The sequence below is a fragment of the Oncorhynchus masou genome, chromosome 20 (genome assembly GCF_036934945.1).
Source record: "Oncorhynchus masou masou isolate Uvic2021 chromosome 20, UVic_Omas_1.1, whole genome shotgun sequence".
Lineage (NCBI taxonomy): Eukaryota > Metazoa > Chordata > Actinopteri > Salmoniformes > Salmonidae > Oncorhynchus > Oncorhynchus masou.
This window is the reverse complement of record NC_088231.1, coordinates 12,537,053-12,545,386: the sequence shown is the minus strand read 5'-3', so window position 1 is coordinate 12,545,386 and position 8,334 is coordinate 12,537,053.

The window sequence follows — 8,334 nt, the reverse complement described above, 5'->3', positions numbered from 1 at the left end:
TACCCATCTGTCTCCTCTTTCCACTGCACCACACATTAAGGCTAGTCACAGTACTTTACACAAGGTCAAGCTGATGCACCTATTTCACAGTAATAGAACAAAGACATGCACACACACCACACTGCATTACAAGGCCCAGACATTAAAAGAGAAATCACTAAATGACGGAGGGAAATCTCAAAATAATGTGCAGACAAAACGTTTTAATACATCACGTGTTGAACTGCCAGTGTCACTACTGTAAAGTAATCATCACAGTGCTTACACAAGACTAACATACTGCTAAAGTTGGCATAAGCATTATGCATTTTGTTTATGCGGACATTGTGCTGCGTGATACAATATTGAAAGAAACACTATGGCTAAATGTATGAAGGGTGGTTGAAAGGTTCCTGGTCTTTCTTACTGCCTGTTATCAAATGTATCGATTACTGTATTCTCTGGCATGTTGTGGGGTTACCCTACAAGATGGCAGTCATTGTGTCACTGGTTTTCACCAGGATTCCCTAGATGAAACGAGATTTCTGATCCTCAAGGTCTTTACCCATAGAGAATGATAGAGGTCTCTCGATGCCAAAAGGCCAGTTGCTTTTTGGGTTGTAGCCTCAATGGCGCTGCCCATGCTGTCACAGATTCTATAATGGCGCAGACAAAGATGAGTCCTCTATCTAGCTCTATGGGTTTACCCTTCCCATGAGTTTCTTCATAGACATTAGTCATCTTGTTGCTCAATATTTGTCGATGAACCAGATCTAATAAAAGCATTTCCAGAGTATAAAAAGTCAACACAAATCACTAAGAATAACAAAGAGTCTATGGGTAAACAAGAACTTAAAACTCACCTTTGACTCAGGTAAAGAGGCTTGGTTCTTCATGTGATGAAAAGTCTTCGCTGTGGATCCATGCAGGTGCAGAGCCTAGTGAAGATCACTAGAGGGCTCTGTCTCCTACTTCCTACAATGGGCGCGTTCCTCTGCCCAAGCGTTGTCGATGCATGCCAGATCTTACAACGTCTGGATAGGTATTTTATGTATCAGCTAAACACATCATGTGTTATAGCAAACTGGTGCCCGACTGCACAGTTGATTACATGGCACTCGGCCATCAGAGGATGCATGCAACGTCTGAGCAGGGGAACACGACGAGAATCACTGTGAGGCTTTAGCTCTTTCTGCATAGTCTGAAAGGCCTGTCCTCTCTCCTCATTCATTTCACTGATCTGAAAGAACTGACCAGAGGGGTACACTACAAAGCTGGATCAATGAGTTAGCCTGCAAACCTTGATAAACAACCAGAAATAACTTTATTTTCTGGTTCATTTAAGAAATCTGAACTTGGATATGTGTTATTGGTTGTCGAGTCAATTAGACCATGCCAATTCCAAGTTTTATTTTAGAATTAAAATCATTTTCCAGAAGATTTAGGCAAATTAGCTAGCTGGCTAACTCATTGATGCTGCTTTATAGCATATCCCTCTGATGAAAGGCTGCCTAACGATGGGCTTCCACCATTTTGTTCACACCTGTCAAGGCTTTTCCAATCAGTGTATCTGAGTAAACTGAGGTGAAACTTTTGCTTTCGTCTGTCCAATTGTCTTGCCAACCTTAAAAAAGGTCCCGTCTGGTTCAGTGGGTAAGAGTGTGGAGCTACCACCAACAACATCGTTGTGAGTTCAATTCCCACTGGTGCATGTTGAAAGGGCCATGTTCCCATCAAGGGCTGCTCTGTGGAAAGAAAACTATCTCTAAATATTGAATTAATCATTGAGCCATACTTCTCAAAAGCCCTGTTTATACCTGGTTCTAACCTTTGTCCCGATCTTGTCCACATTCTGACTATGCCCACAGTTGTAGATGATTAAAATATTGTGATCAGATCTTCCAGAGGTAGTCAGGGACCCATTGTGTCTTACAAGTGTAGACGGATCTGCACAGTGAAATCATCATTATGTCGGCAGGTGGCACCATTGACTTATGGCGTCAATGTGTTTGTTAAAATAGATAATTAAATATTATTTTGAAAGAATATCTGTCAAATAATGTGCATACAGGCAGAGACCAGGAAATCTGGTCACAATGTGGACACAGTAGACGGATAAAAGACACATTTGTCTTTTATCAGAATGTGGATGAGTTCAGGACAAAGGACGCATGTTTGTACCTGGGACAGAGCGAGGCAATGGTATTTGAACGAACCCTTTCACCAGGAGGTGAAAACCTGGAGGTGTATGCATTTCTCAAAGCAGGTTGGGAAATTCAGTTTTTACACCTTTGACTTTGAGCCAACATTTAATGACATTTCTAAATCACTGTGCTTATTTACATAAACTCCTAAATATATTTGGAATAATTTACTTCCCTGAACCTCTGTTGACACTTGAAATGCTCAGTCTGATCGTGTGGACATTATGAAGCAAAATAAAAATATATTTACATACATAGCCCTGATTGGCTGACAGGATGGTCTAGGACCCACCCCCTTAACCAGATGATTTTTTTTATAATAATGATGTGGGCCAAATGTTCCATCCCACCTTAACAGGCTGAAATTTCAGGCATTTATTTCAAACAGGTCTTACACAAAAACGGTATTATCATAATTTTCACAATTTCACAGTGTTATTTTTACCTCCTAGTGTGGAAATATCATTTAAAAAAATTGCTTTTAACTGAACTGACCCCTTTAAGCCGTGGTTGCTGTGCGTGACATCACCATCACGAAAAGGAAACTTCAGCAACCATATTAGGATGTGTAACTTTCTCTCGTACAAATTACTCTCATCAACATTCTTCAACACCCTGACACATGGGAATACCATATTATCACATGCACTTTAGTCATTGTGTAATTTGCATTTAACAGTGTGATGAATACATCATGGGTACATGCCATTCTGACTGAACGGCAACGTGCGTCATCTGAGCACAATGTGAGTTTTGAACAGGAGAGAGAACATCCTGTCTAATTCACAGCAGTTGGGAGATAGATGTAAATATAGGGTTATGACCAGTGTTGCTATCTTAATTATATGATTTAAACTATAAAGTTCACACCCAGCTCCTAGTCAATGTAGCCACCCTATCATTACATATGGCCTAGAAGCCCAACAACAGCAGAGAGAACATTTACACACACTCACACATTCCATCACTATACCATTCCACCCATCTCTCCATTTAATAAGGAGCTATGACATAATTAGGCAGACACATTATCGTACTTAGCATGGGTGTGTTGTATTGTATCACATTGTATAAGTAGTCTTGCACGAGCCTTGGCTTATGCTTGCCAGAATGGCTCATAGGAGCAGGAGTCTATCTGTTCTGCACCGTGAGGCAGGTTGATGTACAAGTACACCCCCTGGTCAGGACTATCGCAGGGCCTTTACCACCAATCTCTCTCTTTAAAGCTGCAATATGTAACGTTTTGGGCAACCTGACCACATTCACATAGAAATGTGAGTTATATTCTGTCATTCTCACTGAAAGGAAGTCTAAGAAGTGGTAGATATGTTCTGTGTGCATTATTTCTATGCTTCCATTCCTAAGTTTCGTTCTTGCATCTTTTACTTTCAGTTTTGTACACCAGCTTCAAACAGCTGAAAATACCAAATTTTGGGTTATTGAAAATATATTTTACAGCGGTTTAGATGTTACAATGACTCTCCCCAGTATTGCTTGTTTTGTCACATAAACTGAAATTAGGCAAGCTATTACAATTTTAGTGAGTGATTTCTGCTTATTGCAACTTTAATGCTGAGTGCCAGGGAAACTCTAACCATAAGGCCACTAAGTTTGTCTGTATCAGATGTATGGATGCAAAATTCTGGTAACTTTCCCAAGGATTCCAGATTTCTGGCTCATTTCCTTCTGATTCCGGGAATCTTCCAACCGAAATTGATGGAAAACCTGGGAATTTATAAATAGTTTGGCATTTTTGCAACCCTGGTGTCATGGGCAACGTTGAAGTAATTCTATATTTTTTATCTCAAGAAATTTTATTCCACTACTGCTAGATATATATCATTGCCATTTATAGCTAATAGGTTGAAATGTTCATGAAGATCCTTTGATGTATACACTGCCGTTCAAAAGTTTGGGGTCACTTAGAAATGCTCTTGTTTTTGAAAGAGAAACACATTTTCTGTCCATTAAAATTACATCAAATTGATCAGAAATACAGTGTAGACATTGTTAATGTTGTAAATGACTATTGTAGCTGGAAACGACAGATTTTTTAATGGAACATCTGCATAGGAGTACAGAGGCCCATTATCAGCAACATTCACTCCTGTGTTCCAATGGCACGTTATGTTAGCCAATCCAAGTTTATCATTTTAAAAGGCTAATTGATCATTAGAAAACCATTTTCAAATATGTTAGCACAGCTAAAAACTGTTGTTCTGATTAAAGAAGCAATAAAACTGGTCTTCTTTAGACTAGTTGAGTATCTGGAGCATCAGCATTTATGAGGTTGATTCAGGCTCAAAATGGCCAGAAACAAAGAACTTTCTTTTGAAACTCGTCAGTCTATTCTTGTTCTGAGAAATGAAGGCTCTTCCATGCGAGAAATTGCCAAGAAACTGAATATCGCGTACAACGCTGTGTACTACTCCCTTCACAGAACAGCGCAAACTGGCTCTAACCAGAATAGAAAGAGGAGTGGGAGGCCCCGGTGCACAACTGAACAAGAGGACAAGTACATTAGAGTGTCTAGCTTGAGAAACAGGCGCCTCTCAAGTCCTCAACTGGCAGCTTCATTAAATAGTACCTGCAAAACACCAGTCTCAACGTCAACAGTGTAGAGGCAATTCCGGGATGCTGGTCTTCTAGGTAGAGTTCCTCTGTCCAGTGTCTGTGTTCTTTTGCCCATCTTTAATTTTTATTGGCCAGTCTGAGATATGGCAACTCTGCCTAAATATTGTAATCTAATTGGTGAAACTATTGACTCTTCTATAGCATGGCAAGGAACAGAAGCCTCTGGGTTTAATCAGGTCTTCAGGAAATTCATTTGGAATGATCGGTAAAAAAATGTTTGATTTGGAACTGCAAGTCCACCGAATGCTTCTGTTCTCTTGTAGTGTTACATATTTAATCTGTGGTCTCTTTCTCCCCCAAATGAACTTCTTTATGACAGAGTCAGGTTTAGACCAATAGTCAATAGGGGGCAGTGGTAAACATGGAACTCATAAAATTGATACGAGGGAGGTCATTGATTTTAATAATTGAGATACTAGCATGCAAAGAAGTGGCCATAGCGGACCGTCTTTTTAAAAATATTTTGAAAGGTTTCTAAGTAGTTCTTCCTGCAAGTAGTGTGAAAAGAGGGGGATATGGTGATGTCTGAGTAGGTGGTTTGTTTCTTCACTGGGACCATGGGTGGTAGTTGAACGTTTCTCATAGCTGAGTTAAATGACAGCAGAGCTGATTTAGACCAATGGCTCTTGTAACGAGACCATGAGCTGAATGCTGTGAAAATAGATATTATTGGCTGGAGGGATTTCTGAGCTTTCAGTTTGTTTGATTTTGATATGTGAGCAAGCCATTTTTTTATGTATGTTTTGTACCAGCAGTTCGAGAGAGAGAGAGCAAATAGCATGGGGAGGTGGGACAACCCTTTTTACTTTTACCCATTTTCTCTCCCCAATTGGTAGTTACAGTCTTGTCCCATCGCTGCAACTCGGGAGAGGCGGAGGTCGAGATCCATGCCTCCTCCGAAACACGACCCTGCCAAGCCACACTGCTTCCTGTCATACTGCTCGCTTAACCCGGAAGCCAGCCGGACCAATATGTCAGAGGAAACACCATCTAACTGACGACAGAAATCAGATTGCAGGCGCCGAACTCTCCCCTAACCTGGACAACGCTGGGCCAATTGTGCGCCGCCTCATGGGTCTGGGATCAAACCCGGGACTGTAGTGATGCCTCAAGCACTGTGATGCAGTGCCTTAGACTACTGCACCACTTGAGAGGCCTCTCCTTTGGTATTTTGGGTTACTTTATGAGGATCCCCATTAGCTGTTGCGAAAGCAGCAGCTACTCTTCCTAGGGCCACAGAAAACATAAAACCAGATTTGAATTCATTAGGATCCCCACTAGTCAACGACAATGGCGATAGCTAGTCTTACTGGTGTCCGACATATAACGAAAAAGACATTACAAAGGAGTTTACAATTTACATACATTTAAAAACATTAACATATAGTGTGTTTATCAGTTACACATACTAAATACATGTCAGTACATACACACATAAAGTAGGTCACATGGGGGAGAGGGGCTGTGCTGTGAGGTGTTGCTTTATTTGTGTTTTGAAACCAGGTTTGCTGTTCACTTATGCTATATAAGATGGAAGGGAGTTCCATGCACTCATGGCTGTGTATAATACTGCATGTTTCCTTTAATTTGTTCTGGACCTGGGGACTGTGAAAAGACCCCTGGTGGCATGTCTGGTGAAGTAGTGTGTGTGTCAGTGCTGTGTGTCAGTTGACTATGCAAACAATTTGGAATTTTCCACATATAAATGTTGCTTATAAAAAGAAGTGATGAGGTCAGTCTCTCCCTTAGCCAAGGGAGACTGGCATGCATAGTATTTATATTAGCCCTCTGGTTACAATGAAGAACAAGACGTGCCGCTCCGTTCTGGGCCAGCTGCTGCTTAACTAGGTCTTTCTTTGCAGCACTTGACCACATGGCTGAACAATAATCAAGATCGGACAAAACTAGAGCCTGCAGGCCTTGGTTTTTGAAATGTTGTGTCAAAAAATGTGAGCATCTCTTCATTATGGACAGACCTCTCCCCATTTTAACAACCATTGAATCTATATGTTTTGACCATGACAGTTTACAATCTAATGTAACACCAAGTAATTTAGTCTCCTCAACTTGTTGAACAGCCACACCATTCATTACCAGATTCAGCTGAGGTCTAGAGCTTATTTGATACTAATAGAATTGCTTAGAGAAAGAGATTTTGTGTTCTCCAATCTCATAAAACATTTTAGAAAAAGACCCATTGCTGTTATCCTCACAAGGGGAGGCTACTGAAAACATGGGTGTCAATTATTTTGACCCCTATATTTGTTTGTTGATTTTTTTTAAAGAATACTTGTTAAACAAAATCTCTTTCTCTGAGCAATTGTATTAGTATCAAATAATATAATTTCCCAATTTGTATGGAGCAATCAATATAGCTCAGTAGTTGTATTATTTATTTTATACAGTCTTTTTTGCTCATTTTTATCAAAGCTGCCAACAATTCTGGATAGGAAGATTCCTGGAAGCAGGACAGAATAACCAGGAAATGGGTGTGTTGTATCACACCCATTGTGAAATTATATACACAGCAAACTGGAAGGATTGGTACCACCATAATATACAGTACCAGTCAAAAGTTTGTACACATCTACTCATTCAAGGGTTTTCATTTATTTAGACTACTTTCTACATTGTAGAATAACAGTGAAGACAGGGCCATATTCCCATCAAATCAAACTTTGTTCGTCACATGCGCTGAATACAACTAGTGTACTCCTTACCATGAAATGCTTACTTACAAGCCCTTAACCAACAGTGCAGTTCAAGAAGAGTTAAGAAAATATTTACTATAAACTAAAGTAAGGAGCAGCGGTGTACAAAACAAATGGACGGGTGGACATTTGATGAATTGTTCAGCAGTCTTATGGCTTGGGGGTAGAAGCTGTTAAGGAGCCTTTTTGTCCTAGACTTGGCGCTCCGGTATCACTTGCCGTACGGTAGCAGAGCAAACAGTATATGACTTGGGTGACTGGAGTCTCTGACAGTTTTATGGGCTTTCCTCTGACACCACCTATTATATAGGTCCTGGATGGCAGGAAGCTTGGGCTCAGTGATGTCCTGGGCCGTACGCACTACCCTCTGTAGCGCCTTACGGTCAGATGCCGAGCAGTTGCCATACCATGAGGTGATGCAACCGGTCAGGATGCTCTCGATGGTGCAGCTGTATAACTTTTTGAGTGGGAAAAGGTTTTGTCGTGCCCTCTTCACAACTGTCTTGGTGTGTTTGGAACATGATAGCTCGTTGGTGATGTGGACACTAAGGAACTTGAAACTCTCAACCCGCTCCACTACAGCGCCGTCGATGTTAATGGGGGCCTATTCAGCCCGCCTTTTCCTGTAGTCCACGATCAGCTCCTTTGTCTTGCTCACATTGAGGGAGAGGTTGTTGTCCTGGCACCATCCTGCCAGTTCAGACCTCCTCCCTATAGGCTGTCTCATTGTTGGCAGTGATCATCCCTACCACTGTTGTTTCGCCAGAAAACTTAATGATGGTGTTGGAGTTGTGTTTGGCTACTCA